Genomic DNA, 22,879 nt, shown 5'->3' with positions numbered 1-22,879 from the left:
AATGAGTATATAAGAATTTTGGGATTTATCAGTTATTAATGAGTTTAATGTGTTATGATGCTTAAATACATTAAGTCACTGTGATGTCAGGAGGCTTTGTATAACATTTCAGTAATTATTTACTGCTCTCATGCTAATCTTTCTGATCATAAAATAGGTCATTACGATAGAAATTGACGAAAAGAATTCCCAATTAATTGCAGAATTACAGTATTTGAGGGTTCCACTAGAGTGCTTCTTTCTCTTGACCGGTTTGGCTCAAAAACTAATCAGCACATCGTCATCTCATAACAGGCTTAAATTTCGAGTTTGCTATTTTTCTGTCGTGTAGTTTTTTAGCTGTAGACCGTCCTCAAATAATTTTGACACACAGACACACACACACACACACACACAGACGGACACACATCCATCATCTAGATATTGATGGTTTTAGGTATCAGGGGACCCTAAAACGTTGAGATCCATTTAAAACTGAAGATGGAAATGTTTGACGAATCTACAGCTTTTGTTCCTCCCCAATAGATGATAGGCTATGGTGAGGGATGGCACAAAGCAAAAATTAAAATTAAAATTCAAAACACAAGAAAATTGGATCAGTAAATACCCAAAAAGTGCAAAAATAACATCTGTGAAGTCCATAACTCCTAAGGAATGTGTGACACTGTACAAGTTTCAGTGAGTTAGTGATGTAGCATGCTATCTGTGAATATATGAATATTATGAAAACACTGTATATGCTAAAAGGATAGTAAAAAGAGTGTGTTATATTATATACATGGAGTGTCCTTGTACAAAGATTATTTGTGTGTTTCAGTGAGTTATGAAGTTTGTGAGACAGCATCACTATATCTGTGTGGGATATGGGGGGATATGCTATTTATGGTACTGTATATACTCTGTTATGTCAGCATGTTATATCGTATGTGTGTGTTTTGAGTTAGTGTATTACATATTTTGTCAGTGTGTAACAGAGCAAAAATGTGTGTCAATGTTAACTTAGTGTGTAATGCCTATCATGTGTGTGTGCCTGACTACTCTGTGTGTAGTATGCTAGAGAGTTATGACATTTTATATAGATTTTGTCACAGTGTCATGTGATGGTGTAAGTGTCGATGCGCTGATCCTGTGTGCCATTTTGTAAACAGTTTTGATTCTGTGACTGTGTTTTCCAGTAGGCCTCCTTAGTGTACAGTACTTGCTATATGCGTGCACACAGACAAATGAAGTTCATCACTGACTTCCACGCAGAGGAATGAATTTAAGTCAGTGAGATCCTACACTAAGCTGGCTGATGTGAAAGGTGATATATGGATTGAACCCTTTAAACAGAAAAGGTCACCATTAATCCCGACCCCCCGGCAGCTCTCTGCAAACGCACACATGTGTGCTTTACGGGAGAACCCTTCTACTCCATCACGTTGGGTATCGACCAGCTTGCTCACTCACTGCCTGACTACCTGTCTGCCACATGAATAATCCACTCTCTTCTTTTCCTCTGGAAATGTAAGGGCGATTAGCCGGATTTAAACTGATGTGACATAAAGCAATTACTTTTGTCACTTAATTTGGTTATATGTCATACAATAGGTGCTACTGCTTGGCACCTCATTTTCATACCATTAGAATGTCATGAATTATTATAGCACTCGTGTCTCCCAGAAATCAAATCGCTTCTGCTCGGCAGTCTCACTTCCCAAAGTTTTCCCTAATGCACAGAGGGAAAAAAAATTAAAAAATAAATAAGTTTTCAGATATTAGAAATGCAAGAAAGGACTTTTTGGAGACTTGTATTTGACTTCAGCAAAAGCTTACTTTATGAAAAGTGAGAATTTGCAAGGGTTCCCAAGAGTGGTGAACTAAGGAAGGCACCGTCAGTTGCTGTCCTTGGGGACCCATCACTGTCCAGTTATCCGCCATTTGATATATGCACGGCTGTAGATAGCCCCTCAGTAGGTGTGCATATGTGTGTGAGCAATGAGTAGTGCCCCAGATTTCAAATGAAAATAAAAGGAAACCTGCACTGATCTTATCCTCCAGGGCAAGAAGTCTCACTAATGAACTGTTTTACTGCCATCTTGACAGGGACGAATAATCGAGTTCATTTTTTTTCTTCCTAATACAGGTGCACTGATTCAGTAGCACAGCAGACATCAATGAATCAGAAAAGGAGAAAGTTGTTGACCTCTCCCAGCAGAAATGGCAAGGTAATGACACATAAAATGCTGTAAAATCACCTTAGTTTAAATTTTCATAAGGTGAAGGGAGGAAAGGGGAAAGTAGTATGAAGAGTGCAGACTAAACAAGGAACAGGAAGAACAGACCATGGCAGGATGGAGAGTCTGGCAGTTGTGGAGTGTCAAAATATGCTGCCAAGTGAGCTACACAAGTCTTGTGGGATGCATATGAGTCCAGGGCCTCGGTAGGTGCCTACTACTGTATGTTACTAGAAGCGGCACCAGTCACTGCCCAGAGAGGAGTAAAGCACAGATGCAGACACAAAATAAATTCCCCAAGGATAAACATTTTGGCCCCAAAACAAAATTTTAATGACTAAACCAAATGTGGGGAGCAACTTTGCATACCTGCACCAAGTCCCAAAAGTGCTTCCTAGGGGCTCTTCCCTAATAAAGCACAGATGCAGTCAAATTTCTGAATGAAACATAGCCTATGGTATTCTCCTTTACGAATGGTAGATCTATTCAAAAACTGATGGGGATAGGTGTGGATTTGAAAAACATACAAACAAACACACATCGGGCAGCACGGTGGTACGGTAGTGGCTCTGCCCTCACAGTAAGGAGATCATGGTACACATCCTGGGTCTTCCCTGAATGGAGTTTGGATGTTTTCCCTGTGTCTGTTTGGGTTTCCTCTGGATGCTCCAGTTTCCAGTCCAAAGACATGCAGGTTAGGTGAATTGGCAACGCTAAATTGGCCCAAATGTGTGTGTTTCCCTTCGATGGACAGGGTTTGTTCCTGCCTTGCGACCTATGCTAGCTGGAATTGGCAGCTGTGAACCTGGTTTGGATTAAGCAAGTTAGAAAATGATAATCACACATTCAGCTTTAAATATTAGTTAAATTTTGCTTTGGCTTTCCACAGTCCTATATATGTTCAAATTTGGACAACGGATGTGAGCCAGGACTGTAAATTAAGATATTAATGCAAATTGCTGCAAAGCCCACTGAAGCTTTTTGTCTGTTGTTAAGGTGTCAGGTTTAAGGTAGTGATGAAAGGAGGAGAGTACACACCACAAGACAGCCCAGGATCTATGTGAGAAATCTCATGAATATGTGTGGAGAGGCTAAATTCAGCAGCTATTCACCAACTCCTGTGTCATTTCCGATACCAAAGGAAAGTTCGGGTTTGAATAGCAGACCATTGATGCTGCTCACCAGTAACTCTCTAACCAGACACCTCTGGACACCTGTGATGTACTTGTGCAGTAAGGGGGTGGACAGTGGGAAAGGACAACTGATCTTTTGGGGACACAAACCTCAGTAGCAGTGGAATCCCGACTTAAGTAAGGCAATTCATTTAATAAAGATGTTTAAAATCAGACCACTGCTCAAACAAGGAAGTGTTTTGAAACTTTTACCTGGGAAGTCTGAAGTATACTGTAAGGAGTGACTTCTCATTGAGAGAGTGACTTGCCTCTGAAAATAACAGTGACAGTCAACCTTCTATTAAACACCCAATCCATTAAGTAGTACTGAAACCAAAAAATAATTTTTTGCCAAATATAAACTTTCATACATATCAGTTCTTGTAAGAAGAGCCAGTGATGATGGATGTGTCACACATGCTGCTGCCACAATGAGCCTAGTCACTTTTGCCCTCCTAAACCAATCTGAATGCCTTCATCGACTGAATGTGCATTCCGAGCACCCATCTGGCTCTGAAGACTGGTCAGACAGTATCTGGGAAGCTCAACAGTTTTAGTATTAGCGATTACTTAGCGATAGCAATATTCTTATGTTATAAGTTATTCAGTAAATATAAATAACAGCCCCATCATTTTAGTTATTGTGCAAATCTGAAAGCACATTAACAGTGTGGACACTTTATAAACTGCAAGAGGGGGGTTCTTTTTATTCCACTTTGATAATCACCAATTAACTGCAAGAAATGCTTATATTGTATGATCTACTATTAAAATGGAACTCTAATTACTGTTATTTAACAAAAGACATTCATGCATACTTGGAGCCATGGAATGAATCACATGACAGAATGTGCAAATTGCTTCAATCAAAGAATTCTGGTCATAAACCTACTGAGGCGTCTAGCTGGCCAAACAGTTTCCTACTGGGAACATTCAAACAAAACCAAAAAGAACTGAATAGCTTCATTCTGTTGTTGCTGACGACTCACTGATGCTCTTTACTTTCAAAAGCCATAAGCTGGCTTAGGGGACACCCTATGCATATCTCTGGCATCCTTCTATACAAAAATGAGCGTAAAGTCATTGAGTGTACCCTCGTCTCTTGTTGGTTTGAGATCTACTTTACTGTAGACAGACAGACAGACAGACAGACAGACAGACAGACAGACAGACAGACAGACAGACAGACAGACAGACAGACAGACAGATAGATAGATAGATAGATAGATAGATAGATAGATAGATAGATAGATAGATAGATAATACTTTGTTGATCCAGAAGGAAACCACATAAATAATATGGGAAATAACATTTAAAAAAATGAATCAGAAGTCCAGTAACTCTCCAAATATCCCTCCTTCATGTGAAGAGGTCATGCTCTTGTTTTGTCTCCCTATATTGCGTACCAGTAGCAGCTGTCATTAGCGTTTGAACCTGGGCCACATAATGGAATTTGACATCTGTGGAAGTGGTGACTCACTAGATATTTAAGTGGCTGCAAACATACTGGACTTAACAAAATGGCAAAATTTTTTGTTTTTATTGCAGTTTTCCCAAGGTTCAGAGTTGACTTTCTGTGAGTTTTAAAATACAAAGAATCAGAATCCATTATTAGTTGACTTCTGTAACTGGTTTTGAATAATGCTATAATTTATAAAATAAAAAAGGGGGGCAATGACATTTTGTTAAGCCATTGTTATAACATAATGACTTGTTGTGATGATGTCATTAAAGTGACCATATAAAGGTCAACATCACGGGCAATAGTTTTTCCATACACTATTGTATACCCTTATATATTCTCAGTTTCCTGACTCTTTGCTAAACTCTTTTTGACTCGGTTTATGGCAAACAATTTGGTTTTGATGATCAATCACTGACTTTTTCTTTTTTTCTTCATTTAGGCCAATTTCCTGATTTTTTCCTCCTTGCTCTTGTACCTGCCGCTGTTCTATCTCCTGGCAGTAAACATTCTTCTCAGACACGCAGCAGACTCCCAAATACACTCAGAATCAGTGAATCTGATTCATTTTTTAAAATGGACTTGAATGTAAGACATTTTTAGGTGCATTTGCATATTAATACAAAAAAACACCTACAGTATTTGCCATGTCTTTCTGTCTGTGTGTTCGCATGAAGTAACTAGGCTTCCAATTGTTGATGTTGTCCATCCGTCCAAAAGTTATTGAAATTTGGCACAGTTATGCTTTAAGGAAATTTGTTGGGAAAGTTCAATTTACCTTGAGATATTTCAAATGCAGTGCACTGTACAAAGTTTTGAAATTTCAAAATGTCACATTGAAAAGTACTGTATTGGTGAATTTATGAACTCATCTATCTTTAAACAAAGAAACACTCTGTACAACTTCAACTAAGAATTACTGTATATACTCACGGATAAGTTCTCCCGCGGATAAGTCAGAACTTGATTTTACTATATAATTTCTGGTATTTTATAATGTCGGTCGTATAAGTTGAATGCGGAAAACTCACGCTATTGGTCCAAGAGATGATGATACGCTAACACCCAAATGACAGAGTAACCACGGAGCACACTGCCTTTTTCCTTCTATGTGGGTGCGCCAATGCGCTGTACCAGCACGTGCTCCTCACCCCTCTCTCTCTCTATTGTGCCTATGTGACCACACGGTAATACCCAAACTATTCCGAAGCGACGTTTGCACTGATTTGTGTTTTATGTATCTCATACTCCTTTATTGTAAGATCATCTATTATCTACGATGGAGCATTCGATCAGAGGAAAATATGAAGCTGGCTTTAAATTAAACGTCGTTGAAGTAGCAAAAGAAATTGGTAACTGCGCTGCTGCAACAAAATTCTATTTATGTCTGAGAAACTGGCACGAGATTGGAGAAGGCAAGAAGATGAAAAAAAAATGTAAGTGTCGTATTTTTGAACGGGTGTATAAGTCGGAGTTTAATTTTATAATTTTTCAGGTTTCAAGACCCGACTTATATTTGAGTATATATGGTAGTTTACTCTTTAAAATTTATTTAGAGGGGTCACTCCATCTTTTATATTTTGTATATTTTCTGCTTATATTTATCTGACAGTCATTCCTGGTGGCAAAATGGATCTCCTATCAAAGCAAGTTAAATGCCAGGAGAAACGCATTCACCAGTCTCTTGCACACCAACTCAGTTGTTCCGCAGCTTGAGGTAAATTAATGGTAAACGCAAAAAAAAACCCAAAAAGCACAGAGTTCACAAACAATGTACTCAGCATTCAGCTGTTTTATCTGCATGTTAAAATGACCAAATATTTCTTGGAGACTAAAAATTATCAGTAAAGCTCCAGAACTGCTCTCCATTATGGTCCAAAGAAGCCACAAATTTTACTTTGGTACTTCAACAAAGATCTTAACCCTCCATTAGTCACAGACCCTCCAACAACTTACAATTGCACTTCAGTCAGTACCGTTTTATCATCACTTGAACTGGAATCTGCTGTCTAAGAAAGCACGTTTTATTGGGCAGCGTTACTTAACTACTTGATATTGTAAAGAACTGTTGGAAAGCATGGTTTTAGTGTAGTTCACTATGCAATTCATAATCACATTCTATTACCAGTCTTTTTGAATATTATTTAATAAATAAAAATGTGGTAACTAACAATGATGATATAAATAAGCAAATATAAAACACTTTAGGTTTGAATTCAGTTAACTAAGTTATGTCATGCATACATTTTCTAACTTGTTTAATGTGCTTCAACTAAATGTCTGTTTCTTTTGTAAATTTCCATGACCCTTTGTATGAAGACTCCTTTAATTTTTGGTGTCTGACATTTCTAATAGGGTCTCTGTGGTTATTTGTTTCTTGCCTTACAACAACTGGAGCAGTTGTGATACAACTTCTTGCAGTGTTTGCACTACGTATCATAATCGCAACTGTGAAAAGCTGTAAAATTAATGACCTGTTTTATTTACAAGGATATTGCCTTGTCCATCCGTCCAATCTGCTTAACAGCAAGTCTTGGAATAGTGGGTAGAAATTAAAGTATTAAAAAAACTCACGAGCACATACAAACTCCACACAGAAGGCACCCTAACCCATATTTGAGCCAAGGATTAAGGTCTATGAGTGCTGCTGTATAATTCAACGTGCTTTGTCATTCAGCACTTATGGAACATTTTCAACATTGTGCCTTTGATTAAGTGCTTGTGTGTAATTACTTGATCTGTAAGTCGCTTTGGATTAAAAGTATATTCTCTGTGCATCTGTTTATTTATTGAATCTGCCTATTCCATTTCTAGGTTAGTGGGAAAAGGGAACCTATCAGATTAAAGTCGGGAAACATCACTGTATATGCTTACTAATTCAAAGTCAATTCAGAGTCAGGGCGGCACGGTAGCGCTGCTGCCTCGCAGTTGGGAGATCTGGGGACCTGGGTTCGATTCCCGGGTCCTCCCTGCGTGGAGTTTGCATGTTCTCCCCGTGTCTGCGTGGGTTTCCTCCGGGCGCTCCGGTTTCCTCCCACATTCCAAAGACATGCAGGTTAGGTGGATTGGCGATTCTAAATTGGCCCTAGTGTGTGCTTGCTGTGTGTGTGTGTGTGTGCGTGTCCTGCGGTGGGTTGGCGCCCTGCCCAGGATTGGTTCCCTGCCTTGTGCCCTGTGTTGGCTGGGATTGGCTCCAGCAGAGCCCCGTGACCCTGTGTTCGGATTCAGCGGGTTGAAAAATGGATGGATGGATGGATTCAGAGTCACCAGAATAACCAGAGAAAGGTGAGGGAAGAACTTATAATCTACAGGCAGACACTAATCAAGCCAAGATTCAAACCTAGGCCTTTGGAGCTGTTGGGCACTAACCACTAAATCACCATGTTGTCCTAAAAGACTCTATTGGATAAATAAATAAAAGTTGACAAGTGAGGGCCGCGAAATGTGAGTGGACCTTCATTTCACAGAGACTATCTGCAGGTTGGATTCTTTTCACACTCTAGCTTTTACCACAATCCTATCTTCCAAATTCACATTTTAGATCTATTCATTTCTTAAAATGGTTCTCCGCTGTTTTCAGAAAAGTGCACTGAGTTGCTGTTCAGCCAGAGAGATTCTCTGTGAAAATAATGAGCAACTGATGGAACCAAGGTAAAGAATAAATTCGATAAAAATAAAAAAATAAACTGCTCTAACTGAAAATAATGCACTGAGGGGGGATTGGGACTAGCAGGCCAATGGCTTCACTTCTGAAGAGTCTGGTGGAAAAATGCACAAAAAATAAGGCACCATCACCCATCACTTCAAGACTTGGTTTTAAAAACATGTCAACTAGGTGTACTCTGTTATTGTGTTAAGAGGATTATTTGGGTAAATGTTTCAACCTCAGCAAATTACAAAACACAGGGATTCTGTAAATATATTTATACATTTTTACAGCTAATGTGCAGGCAGCCTAAATGGCTCAGTCAAGGTCAGTATCAGTCAGTGAGTTATTAGTAGGAATTGAACTGGCAGCCATCTAGTTCACAGCCCAGAACAATAGGCACTGGGCAATACATCATACAGTGAGAACATCCAAAACTAAAAGTTACATGAAAAAAAAATCAGCCACAGTATCTTATTTGCTTATAATTTTGCTTATACTTGCTCATATCCAATTTATAAAACTAGCAAATCTGCCTCTGCGCTCCTTATTAGTGATATCTGCCCATTAAAACCTGGCTGCTCCAAAGCTCTTGTGTACACTTGATATTTGAACACAATGGTCAAATGGTGGCACAGTGACTAGTGCTCACGCCTCAGTTCTAGTGACTCGGGTTGTACCTTTTCCATGTCCATGAGGATTTTTTTTTTCTCTCTCATAACTTTGATTTCCTCCCAGAAAGTAAAGATGCACTATATGGAATAACAGGTTCATATTTACAAATATGTTTTACTGACCTCTTAAAGTATTATTATGATATTGTGGAGTTAATCAATTGTTACAAGCTGTGCCCATAAATGTGAACAATCATCCTGATATGAGAAGAAACAATTGTCATAGAACCACACAGTAAAATGAAGTGATGTACAGGTATTGAAGAAATACTCCACTAGGGGGCAAACAACTTGAGGAGGAGGTTAGGAGCACACGCTGATACAGCGCATTGCCGCACCCACAACACGACAAACCAACTCAGGATCCAGGTTAGGACCCGAGTGCAGTCATGCAACAGGTGACACCTCAGCACCACACCAGTTCAGATGGAGTGGAACAGTGTGAGGTTTTTTTATGGTGGCTGGAGTGCCAATTGTGCCACCAACCCCCAAGTTTTTCCCTGCAGGTTGGAGGGCCTAAATGCAGGGATGGATGCAGATTAACGTCATACCCAGGACGGAGTAATTGCAGGTTGAGCAGTTCAAGAAACCTTACAATGTCAGTATGTTGCTTCTTTTATGCCAGTGAGCTTTGCATTCTTGCTGGAAACAGGTTGCCAGAGGCAAGGACAGCACCAGAATGGCACACGACTCAACTAGTTCCAACAGAGAGCCTCCAGGTAAAACACACTGGTCGCAGCAGAGGTCAGTCTTCTAATGGCCTAAATGAATTCTGCTATTTGTCATCTTAAAGGAAAAAACACCACTGGGCTGTTTCCGATCCCCGTGCATAAGCTTAAGTTTAATGAGTGTTGTCTCAACTTGTCGTTGCTGGAAGAGGCTAATAAAGATAATTATGCACTGATTTCTCACTGTATGTTTCTAATGAGTCTCACAGCCCCCTCTCTCCTGAGGACCAGTTGCCTGGAGGATCAGGCTAACTTTAAATGCTTCTATTCTTGGATCAGCCATGAGGGCTCATTGTGGATGTGTGAGCCTACTTCCCATTCCTTTGGGCCTTGTTCAAATTCTAGCAAGCAGAATCCATGCTGGGTGCTCTTTCCCTTGCAGGAGCCATTGGGATGATATGCAGAACCCTGAGATGACTTGATAAATGGGTGGGAGTTATGTGCTATTGCGGTCAGAGAAGAAAGCGACTATACTGAGGCTCCCACCTCTCAACGGTCATCCATTCTAAACAGCGGGAGGCTGCTGAGAGTTTTCCTAAAGCAAGCTGGCAGAAGCCCTGCAGGCTTATTGATTGAGTCTCTGTTCTTTTTGTGATTTAAAAATGAGCCATTCACCTTTAGAATAAAGTGACCACATTAGGAGAGATGCTAAACACTGATATGCCCAGCTTCTGATTCAAGCTGCTCTTCCTGTTGCACTGAGCTTCCATGATGCTACCTCACCTGTTATATGTTGCCATCATCTGTCCATCGTATCTGCAGCAGTGGCAACACCACTCTAAATTAAATGCAACACAAGAGACACTAAGTAAACTGTACTGCAACAAAACTGACCATGATCTCACTTGATACTGTGGCAGAAAAGATGATGATGGTAAAATAAGGGTTCAATATAAGTAACGCTGCTTATCTTCACCATGGCACCCTGTACTGGAGTACCTTTACCCATTGGCTCAATCCAACATCATGTGATAAGAAGCATTACAGGGGTCCATTTTATCGCTATAGACAGAATTATCCCTCTTCCCATTGAGTCTATCTTTATTCTAGCCAGTTATATACATTGGAATAAAAAGAATAATTCTTTAGGGACATTCTGTATTAATTCATTTATGCACTAATGCATACAGTATGTACTGTACATCATGTGCTCTGAATATAACAACAGCAACAACAATTTATATCTTGTATAGCCAAAAATCACATAAGAAATGCCTATATATTGAATATATTGTGTGTTGTAAAACTTACAGGGACTGCAGTACCGACTCAAAAGATTTTGGCACCCCAGTAGCAATGCCCTGAGGAACACATCTGAGGATGGGATTGTAAATTAATAAAAAGATGGCTGGGATGGAGTTTTAAACCAGCTCCAAATTCAAAAACGGGTGGCACAAAGGCTATGTTCACATTGCTAGGCTGAAGTGACCTAAATCTGAATTTTTGCCTTAATGTGACACAAATCTGATGTTTTCAGAGCTGTGTGGATACAGAAATCTGATCTTTTCAAATCAGATTTCATCCTCTTTAATATGTGGTCTTGGATCAGACATGTATTCGATTTTTGCCCATCCATGAGAATGGTTAGATCATCAGCCAGCACTGGCAGTGTGGAGGAGAGCTATAACTTTGACAACAGTCACGGTCCCACCATTGCAGACACCTTTCTCATACCCACACATCTCCTGGTGTAACAGTGCCAGCAATAGGTGCGAAAACAGCAAAATCTAGCCATCTGCCTTTTTTTCACCTTCTCAACCTAATCATGTATACCTGTCAAAGTGTTTGCCGTCCTCCTGAGCAAAATGTGATTCATGCACTAGTTACAAGTGTGTCCATTTTATTGGTTTTTATACCACAAGTCATCTCACAAAACGTTTTTTGTTGTTGGTGATGCTGATGATTAGTGCACAAATGTATCAATGTGCACATGCCTGCTATTTTGGAGGACAGATGTGTACACATTACAGTCACTTGTACTTATGAATGTGAACCACCAAGATAGGCAAATTGGACCTGTGCAAAAAATCTGAATAGAGCAATGAGGCTCATAATATGAAAGCAGCCCAAGATAGCGTGGCCAGACTAATGGTGGACTGGTGGTCCTGAGAGACAATCTTGTTGCTAGAAATGATTTCTGTCTGAACCAGAAGTGATAATGGTTTAGTAGTGAGTGACACTAAAACCACTCTTGAGTCAAAAGGATCTGCAGTCCACAACTCAGGTGAACTTGGAGTCAAGTGAATGTCAGACACAAGGCATCATATGGACTGGAGAGGATGGAGATCACAGCTAGGAATTAAAGGTTAATGTGGTGTTGAAGGAGACATTTTGTAGATGTGTTGTTATTTAGGGCCTAATGGGTATAATATTCAGTCTTAACTAAAACTCAAAGTTTTATTTGTTTATTAATTATGCTGCTATGAAAACCTCTTGTTTTATCTTTCAACCAGTAACGGTGGACTGCACGATAATTTGCAGTGAATACACTTGACTTGAGCATTCATATTTTCATAGTCTTTCTCTGTATGTTTAGCATTCGTTTGCTCAGAAGTTGATGTGCTTGCTGCTTCCTGAGCAGCTCTTCTTTTCTCCACCCTAGCAGCCCGCTGCTTCTCTTATTTCATCATCTTTTCATGTTAAAACTGATTAAGTCAGTGTTTGTGTTGTAATTACTTAGTATGTTTTCCTTAATTTTTCACTTAAGGTGGCATTCAATCTGCCTCAAGAATGATTTATGATATGAAGAGGTATGGGAAGTGACGGTGAAGGTGGTAAGGATGAGAACGGCGTCCGTACGCATGCTCCACACGGCCGCTGCCGAGAGTTGACTCTACAATAAAATTAAATAAGTAAAAGAGTAATAAAAATCATCACCCCGAAAGCTCGCAGTGGTAGCGCTGCTGACTCGCAGTTAGGAGATCTGGGTTCGCTTCCTGGGTCCTCCCTGCGTGGAGTTTGCATGTCTGCGTGGGTTTCCTCTGGGTGCTCCAGTTTCCTCCCACAGTCCAAAGACATGCAGGTTAGGTGCATTGGCGATTCTAAATTGTCCCTAGTGGGTGTGTGTGTGTTTGTGTGCGCCCTACAGTGGGCTGGCACCCTGCCCAGGGTTTGTTTCCTGCCTTGCGCCCTGTGTTGGCTGGGATTGGCTCCAGCAGACCCCCGTGATCCTTTAGTTAGAATATATAGAGAGTTGTATAATGGATGGATGGATGGATCGCCCCGAAAGCGGATAGTAGACGGCACGTAGTATATGTGTACCAAATTTCAGGTCAATGGGTGAAACGGTTTGCGAACTACAGGTGATTTAAAATCCTGGACAGACAAACGGACAGCCGTGGTAGCATATTATATAAAAAGATTGTTTTATTGTTTAAAATGTTTTACCTTTATTTTCCTGACTGAACATTTTATTAATTTTACTGTGGTCACCCCTAAAGAAGATTCAATATATGGGGTTTCCTTTATAATTTTCATAGTATTTGATTTAAGCTGCTAGTGAATCACTGTGTTTTTGATGATTTTGGTGGCAGCTAATCTATAGAGTGAGAAGATCACTGTTGTCAAAAGTGTAGGATCTGCATTTCCATTTACAAAATTATCTATCCATTTTTTTTCTCAGCTCGTTCATTGTAATTTTTTTTGTTTCTGTCTTACTTTTTCAAATTATTTTGTAGTGTAGTGTAATCAAGGAGAGTTTAAGTTAAGTGCAGCAGAAACAAAAACATAAGCAGTTTGACAAATGAGAAGAGACCAGTCAGTCCATTAAGTCTATTTGTTTGATTAGTAGCTGACTTGTCCCAGTGTCTCAGTCTGACATATTTAAGAAGTTTTCAAAGTTTTCCAATTGTATGCAAGAAAAAAAGGTGAAACAACTTGAGATGAGTGGCTGGAGTTAAGAGGAAATTATTTTTTTCATGGTCAGTTTAACTGAAACATAGGCACCCTGTTCAGAGCTGGTCAATTCCATCTTTACGTTCAGTTCCGCCTTAATAGGTTTTGATCCGTTGTCATCTTGAATTTAATTAAGTGGATAATGTTATTATCTTTTATGTGTTAAATGGAAATCTGTTATATGTTTATAAGTAGTCTGGAAATGGTCACTTGCAATCAACTTCTAGTTTTTTCAGATATAAAGGTTTTTATGTCAGCTGGTTTATACAATTATAAAACCTACAGGTGGTTTCAACTGAATCATTTCTTGACATTGTGTGTTGGCAAAAGAAGTTCTGCCTTTTACACTATTCTAATACAAATGAAAATATATTGTTCCTATTATTAATCAAATCTACTAATTAGCTCACCCTTTCACTGACAAGAAATTCCAGAAATATTTATCGAATTATTGAAATTACATCATACATCATTTCAATTCTATGCATGCCACGGAAATACTTGACATTTGGTTTTCATAAACCTACAAGCTCTACAACCCTGTATTGGATTTAGTAGATATGGAAAATTAATGGATGAATTAAATTCTACATTGTGCATTTTTTAGCATACATTAATCGTTCCTGTGACCTTAAACATCATGGTCACTGGCACAACTCACTTTTAAGTTTCTAATTCTTAGAACAGAGTCTCTGTTAATAACGGCTTTTATAATGTTTTCTTTTGTATTGATTATACCTCAAAGTATCTATATATTAATATAAGATTTGCTAACACAGAACACATAAGGTTTATTTACATTAATATTTCTCCAAATGCTGTTCTTCATAAATAATTCTAACTAATAAGGATCATCTAATAATTTTAATGTTTTGCAAGTTGGAGGATGGCAAACATCTTGGCAGAAATTAATGAACTGAGCAGAGTCTACTACATTTGGCAACTTCTGAGAGAGGGTTCAGATAGATCAGAGTGGTGGCTGTCATTCCTCCTGCATGTTTCTCCTTGAAATGTAGGTGACGTGCTGTATAATGTGGGTAAGACTGGTGCAGTGACAAGGTCAGTTTAGAGTCACACACAAATAGTGCACACATGCTTTTAGCTGACACTACCCTGTCATAGGGTGTTCAGTCAGGAAAAATGTTCCGAGAGTTTGATAAGGGAGATCCTAAAAGAAGCACAAGTAGAGAAAAGAGAATTTCAGTTATCTGACTTAAGATATGGCTGCTAAATATGGTGGAAAGAGACAAGGCAAAGGGAAGACAGGGTGTCATGTTGCATGTCGCCTTCCATGTTTAAAAGATGTCCTGCATACAATATGTCTAGCTGAGAAGAAGAAGTCTTTATAATCCAGGCAGCAAAAAGAGTGCAAGTTTAGTTTGCCTGAGGTGCAAATGGAGCTAATGTTGCAATGCAGCTCCTGCTTCTCTGCAATTCATCCTGGAAATAACCCTCTGACTACCCACCATCACAAATTTTTTTAAGTAGGATGGAGAGACAGGTGACATTTCTATGGCAGGGAAGAACAGTGGTCCGGTCTCAGAAAAACTATACATTTTAAGGCAGTTTTCATAGTGTTTTTATTAAACCAGGCTGAAAATGCATGCACTTAGTATATGGTTGTTTTTTTCCTACCACTATTAATATTACTATTATCAGTAGTAGTTAAGCTAGTAGTATTATAAAATTTCATTATCATTATCAAACTGACATACAGTAAGTGAAAGCAATAGCCAATCCAATCAGCAATGGGCAGAACCCAGCCCTTGATACAGCACTAGGCCATCACAGAGCCCATTCACACACACAAATGACTCAGAATTGCCAGCTAACCCAGTTTAAACAAACTGGGGTTTGTGGGTGGAAAACCACACCAACACTGGAACAGCATTCTAAACTTCATATGGATAACATCCAGGGGTGGGGACTGAGCTCAAGACATTGGGTTTGTGACACAGTGGCTCTCGCCACTACATTACCCTGCCACCCTTAATGTTTATTTTCATCATTATTTTTACATTTTTCATAAGTTGCATTTTGTAATGCATTTTGAGCTGAATTCAATGTATGAAATATACTACATAAATACCTTTAGTAATATTATTATTGAACCAGCTTCATCCAATACAGCATTTACAGTACAGATTAAAGTATTTTGTGTTATATGGCCTTCTCTCTATTATTTGACTAATCACCTACTATACCTTATATAGTTGTCTGATGTCCGTTTATACCAGGCCAAAGTGGCACAAAAATGGGCCCTTGTTACAACAACAATTTTTTTTATTGCTATTATTATTCTTCTAGTCATTAACTATTGACTTCTTAATGATCAATGTTCATTGATTCCCCTGCAAATACTGCTCAGTGTTGCTTGACTTCACATTTGTCAATAGTAGCACAAAAAGCAATTTTTGGAAAGAATGATTTTAGTTGTTAGTAGCCAATGTCATTATTTTAACAAATATGTTTGTGCCAGAGCTGGTTGCTTCCACTGAGGCTGATGATGCTGGGATAGCCTCCAACATTCATAACCTTGACCTAGAATTAGCATACTCGGTGATGGATGGATGGACGCTTTTACTTAAAAATGTATTATTTTTCAAAATGCAAGCCATCATTAATTAAAGTAATGCCTGCTTTCTAGTTTTTTTGTGAGTGTTCAGCCACAAACCGGCATCTTGTCCAAACTTTAAGCAGCATTAGATGGGGCATGGCTTGATTGTCCATAAATCTACCTGGAGTACAGTGACTCTAGATACTGGAAAAATAGATACATAGACCAGGACTACCCATTTTCTGAGCACAGTGTATTACAGGGTTTAGGAGTGGTGGAATCTTCCCCGTCAACATTGGACACAGGACACGAAGTAATCCAGGACAGAAGAAAAACATTCTAATAAACAAACAGAATATTAGTTTGTTGTTTTGTCTATCACTTAAAGGCCACAATAATATGACTGATGCTGGTCAGTGTAATAATTCTTTGTACAGCTGTTGTTCATAGTAGTTCTCATGCTGCCTTTTTAATTGTTGTATTGCTGCATTCTGTGCCATGCCTCTGCTGTTGCTACACACACAAAGTCATGAATGACAAAGATTAAAAATAAGTAAAGTGCAAAGCTTCACTTTAATGACAAGAACTAATAGGCCCCAACTCCTTGACAATGTGCCTCCAATAACTTGACAAAGGCTCTGATGAAACAGAAAAATAAGAGGAATGAGCTTCATTCTCTCATGACAAACTAACTCCCTCTACCCACTTCCCAGCAGAAGACATATAACCTGCTGCTGCTTGGGACAGTGTAGCTTCACATGGAGGGCGATAATCATCAGTTTGAGCCTCCAGTGTACTGAGAATTGGGATATTGAGCTTTGAGCAAGTCTACAGAGGGAATGTGCTGCTGTTCTTCATATGCTATCCTTTGGAGAACTGTAACTTCACATAGATAATTCAACCAAAGCAACATTGTAATGCAGTGCTGTGAGTCCAGATTTCACGCCTGGTCAATATATATGCGAAGTTTGCGTGTTTTCACTGTATCTTTGTGGGATTTCTTCCTTGTGCTTCACTTTTTACCCTGGGTTAGGGTTAATGGACCTGTTTGAAAATGAGTGTGGTAGCATGTGTGAGGGGCCATCCTCGTGCACACTGAAACTGAATTAAGCAGTTAGATAATATTATGTCATGTTTCATTAATCCACCCATGTTTTAGAGCTTCTCAGAGGCACGCCTGAAAAGAAGCAGACGTCTTACCCTGATATCCACATATTACATGATTGTAGGGTTTTAATTTTTGTAACCAATCGTTTATTTTATGTAACAATGTCAAAATAAGTCAACATTTCAAAATGTGTAACAATCAACATATTAGACAGGCCCACATGGCACTTTCATCTACCACCCCATTCAGGACCCATTACATACCACCAGGAACTGTGGCTGCACCAACCGACAACACCACCAGACACTATCCAGGGAGTGCCCAGCATATAAAACATTTAACTACAGAGGCTTCCTAGTTATGAATAGACTCACAGATTGCTCCATTAATCCATGATGACCACTGTTGGGTTTTTGAAATTGTATTTCACATTCTGCATTACTGTTCACATATGGTAGTTTTGAAACTCATTTTCAATTTTGGACTGTGCTTTACAGTTAATTTCCTTAGCTGCTAGGAGTGCCTACTAATTACAACAACAATCTTCTTTACAATTAAATCCATTCCTGCATCCTCTCCCTGAATCATCTGACTTGCCCATATGATCTCAATATGTACAACTATACAGCATCGAGTAGGGGGCGTATATTCACCAGGCAATGTCATCAACCTCATTTTATTCTGCTTTTTTGGGTAAGTGTAGTTTTAGCAACACATTAGGTTAGCCTGACCAAGTTACTCTATATGGCCCTTCCTAGGATTGTGACCTAGTGTGATGGGAGAGCTTGTAGGCCACAATGATACTTGGAATGATGTTGAGTGGAATATGTGCTCCCTTTACGGTTACCTATAACAAATGGGGTAAGGGGAGGAATTGGGCAAAGCACAATCTATAACTGACCCACATGACTGTTTTAATTAAATTGAAGAGAGCCTCGGTGGCACAGTGGCGCAGTGGGTAGTGCTGATGCCTCGCAGTTGGGAGACCTGGGTACCTGGGTTCGCTTCCCGGGTCCTCCCTGCGTGGAGTTTGCATGTTCTCCCCGTGTCTGCGTGGGTTTCCTCCGGGCGCTCCGGTTTCCTCCCACAGTCCAAAGACATGCAGGTTAGGTGGATTGGCAATTCTAAATTGGCTTTGGTGTGTGGGTGTGTTTGTGTGTGTCCTGCGGTGGGTTGGCACCCTGCCCGGGATTGGATCCTGCCTTGTGCCCTGTGTTGGCTGGGTTTGGCTCCAGCAGACCCCCGTGACCCTGTGTTCGGATTCAGCAGGTTGGAAAATGGATGGATGGATGAAGAGAGCCTCGTCCAGAATGGGGCTAGCTAGATCTACTCTTGTTCACTATTTTTCTATTGGTAATGACCAGGCAGATGGACAACCTGTCTTCTCAAATAGCCATAAAACCACCCACACTTATAAGAAAAAAATCAATTTGTTCAGATATTCCAATTCATGTGCTTAATTTGAAAGTCCCAGTTTGCTCTTTTCTTACTAGGAAATTTCTCTTCATCATCTGTTCAGCATCTTTTCGCCAACAACAAGCTAATTAAATATACTGTATGTATAGTCCAGTACATATGGTATGTTTTTATGCAGAGGTGGAAAAAGTACTGAAAAATTCCAGTCAAGAAAATAAGCTATTGTTTACATAATAAAAGTAAAAGTACCTGACATGGAATATAAATGAAACAGACTCAGAAAAAATGAGTCATATAAAGTTCAATTTAGTTACTTTAGGAAAAAAATTAACCTAAAATAGAAACTATCCTGAAATATCCATGGTGTGCATTGTAAAGTAAAACATATGTAGCAATAAAACATTTCAATGACATGATATATATACAGTAAACCTCGAGTACAGATCTGGTTCCAGCAGTTTCAGTCATCCATGGTGGCCCAAAAATATTAAATGGAAAATTCCAGAAATAAAGAATTCATAAGTTTCAAATTGTGTGCCATTCTAAGCAAATTTTTTCACCACTCTGGATACATGGCATCCGTATTGTTGCATGGTGTGCACAGCGCCTGGGCTGTGGAGTTGGAGCTGGAGTCTGAAGCAGTTATTGGGTTACTGAGTTGTTGTTGATAAAAATGTACATTTACTGTACATCCGACTAAATGTAAATTGCAATGTTGTGTTAAAATTTCCAATTTCACATATACTAATTCAAATAAACTATTTTTTTTCTTGTAGCCTGTTGTTAACAATACAATCAAATTTTAATTTTGTAAGCTTTGTCTTTTGTGTAATGTTATTGAAAGTTTGTAACTTCTTTAATAACTTTTATAAATAAAGCCACAACAGCATCACTACAGCCATTAAACCCAAACTTTACAGGTTAGGGTGCTAAAAAGTAGCCTGATGATTCATGTTGGCAGTGAAAAAATGCTTTGTATCTCGTATGCTTTGTGCTTTCTGTCTAAACACACTACTGTGCAAAAGTTTGGGATCACTCTGAAATGTTCATGTTTTTGATTGAAATTCATACCTTTTTTATCTAGAAATAATTACTTTGATTTAAAAAATTGCCAAGGCATTATTAGTGTGTGTAATGACTATTACTGCTTCAAATGACCAATTTTTAATTTATTTTTCACATATTGCTGTAAAGTAAACGCCCTTAGCTTATCCTTAATTAGTTATGTTTACATGCTAATGGGTTATTAGAGAAACCTTCCAAATTGCATTAGCGCCACTGAAACCTTATTCTGTTCATTTGTGTTGCAAGGTGCTTTCTGAAGTTGAGTTCTGGGTTCAAAAATAGCCAAAACGAAATAGCTTTCTCAAGAAAAATGTCAGTCTATTGATTTTTTTGCAGAATGAAGGCTATTCCATGTGACAGATTGCCAAGAAACTGAAGATTTCATGCAAAGGTGTCTGTTACTGTCTTGCAGTAAGAGGGTGAACTGGATCTAACCTGTACAGAAAAACAGGCAGAAGGCAGAAATGGACAACTGCATAAAAGAATAACAACATCAGAATCTGCAGTTTGGAAAACAAACGCCTCGCTGGTTCTTAGTCTGAATTCCTCTTAAAACACATGCCATATACCAGTATCAACTGCAACATTGAAAAGACTGGAGTAATTGTAAAGTAATTCTTAAGAACACAATGAGTCTGCTATATAATAAAGATTGTTATTAAAAAATGTTGGCAACACATCCAAATATTAAAACATGAAAAAAGGACAAAATGATAATGGATGCCTGGTAAAGAAATAATCAAAATCATCTCTAAAAATCAGTTAATAATGTAGTCCATAGTTAATACTATAGAGTATAATCTGAGACAGCAAAGGCTTCAGTGGAGAGAAAAGATACACTCACAGTTTTGCAAATAAAGTGCAAAGGCAGACATAAGAATTGAAAACGATATTCAAAATCCACATGACAAAAAGCTTTTGAATCTTGTTGACATTAAAGAAATGCTGTTTGCATAGCACCATCATGTACAAGCAAAGTTGAAAAAAAATCAATACAGAGTTAACAAATTATCTTTAAATAGCAAAGCAGAACAAACATGAACAAACTACAGTAAAATTCTTGTGACTGTGCCGTACTCAAATACACAAGTGGGGAAAAATATGCAGGCAGGTGTTGCAGAAGTTATTAAGAGTTAAGTGGAAGTATTCTTATTTTGTCAATTACTGAGCTAAAATATGTGCTTTGATGAATACACCATGTGTGCCACCTGCTGGCTGTATACACCATGTACATTATTATATATGCTAAATGCAACGTACATATGTATAACACATTAAAGTGAAACATCTTTTTAAAAATGATGCCACCTCATATCCTAGCTTAGCCTACTGCCCAACTGGGCAGTGTTTTAGTTGCAACAACAAGCGGTTATCAGAATTTTACTGTAGTATTTTTCAATACCATCAACTATAATTTTTATCATTTGTATCATATCATTTTAAACATTGTGCTAGTTTAAAAATCAACAACCTTTCATGATTTTTTTTTTTATAAATCTGAGGAAGGGGTCTTGTATGTAGTTAACTCCATAGTTTCCGAGATTCAGTTTACATCACATAATGAAGCTGTTTTGTGTTATGTTCTTGAGAGTGAACAGCTCTTTTAAATGTGACCAGCGATATACAGTATCATCTCCATTTTATAAAATAAGGCACTGCTACCACAACACAAAACATTTTCTGTTATGTCTTCCATGGCAAAGGTGCTTCCAAGTGCAGTAGAAACATAAAACTGCTACAGGCTAGAGAGGAGAATTTCTACAGTGTGCACTCAGATCTTGACCTGTACACTGGACAATCACACCAAGATATACTGAGAAGTGTCCGTTTCAAGTATCTATCTATCTATCTATCTATCTATCTATCTATCTATCTATCTATCTATCTATCTATCTATCTATCTATCTATCTATCTATCTATCTATCTATCTATCTATCTATCTATCTATCTATCTATCTATCTATCTATCTATCTATCTATCTATCCAGAGAAAACTGCACAGCCATTGCATCATTTACTAACTTACTTAGCATTCCAAGATTGTGACCTCTGACTCTAAAAATGTTTTCATACAGTCTTATTTTAAATGGGCACTGTAAACGTTGAATTTTGAACACAGCCAATCAGTTATACTTTGTAACAACCCATCTTGAAAATGTAATGAATTAGGATCATTACTAAATAATATTTTGTTTTTAAAAAGTACCATTCCCTGCATAAATTGCTCAAGCACAGCAACAAAAGTAAATGTAATTTTATACTTTACATCATTGCTCTTATGCATGTAAGTCTAAAAAGAATATTCATAAAGCAATGAGTCTCACACTACAGTGACACATTGATTATTAATTATTGCTTTTTCTTCATTTCTAGCTGCATATGCCAACGATACTCATTACTAATACGTAGTGATCCTCACTCACCCCTGGATATGCTTAGAGTCGAATTCAATCAAATCAGTGCATTAGTAAAACAAGGTTAAGAGACTAATAACTGTCTGTTTTCATGTTTTCCTCTTGCTCAAGTTGGCCTTTTCCATCTGAGTAAATTTGTGTTCCTCTCACAGCCCACACTTGTGTTAGATTAACAGCTGAGCCTAAACTAACCTGTTATATTATGAATGAGCATGGTATGCGCATAATTGTGCCCTATGATAGACTGGGTCCACATGTATGGGGGCTTGCACTGGATGGATGGATGGATGGATGGATGGATGGATGGATGGATGGATGGATGGATGGATGGATGGATGGATTAATGGATGAAATGACAAACACCCATAGAGTGCCCTGCTTAAAAGCAGTGGAAGGGTCAGAACCTAAAGTCACAAAGGTAAGCAGGGAAAGGAAAGGAGGGGAGCCAGAAATTGGGTGAGGACACACAGCAAAGAAGCTAAACCCATCAGAAGCCTTTGTGAGAAACAAGGATACCCCGTGGGA

The 22,879-nt window shown here is 38.6% G+C and overlaps 2 protein-coding genes across 5 annotated transcripts in view; one reads left to right on the top strand and one right to left on the bottom strand.

Moving 5' to 3' along the window:
- Positions 1 to 10,022, top strand: part of arhgap31 (Rho GTPase activating protein 31) — a 1,181,844-nt gene extending 1,171,822 nt beyond the window's left edge. The window contains exon 14 of the mRNA XM_051926292.1: positions 10,012 to 10,022. The gene's annotated coding sequence lies outside the window, so the exon portion shown is untranslated. The remainder of the gene's footprint in view (positions 1 to 10,011) is intronic.
- The window catches only part of lsamp (limbic system associated membrane protein), a 666,837-nt gene that overhangs the window by 206,367 nt on the left and 437,591 nt on the right, over positions 1 to 22,879 (bottom strand). The gene's annotated exons all lie outside the window — the stretch shown is intronic.

This window comes from Erpetoichthys calabaricus, chromosome 4 (assembly GCF_900747795.2).
Source record: "Erpetoichthys calabaricus chromosome 4, fErpCal1.3, whole genome shotgun sequence".
Taxonomy (NCBI): domain Eukaryota; kingdom Metazoa; phylum Chordata; class Cladistia; order Polypteriformes; family Polypteridae; genus Erpetoichthys; species Erpetoichthys calabaricus.
Note: the sequence above shows the minus strand (reverse complement) of the source record. Positions and strands in the feature narration are given on the sequence as shown.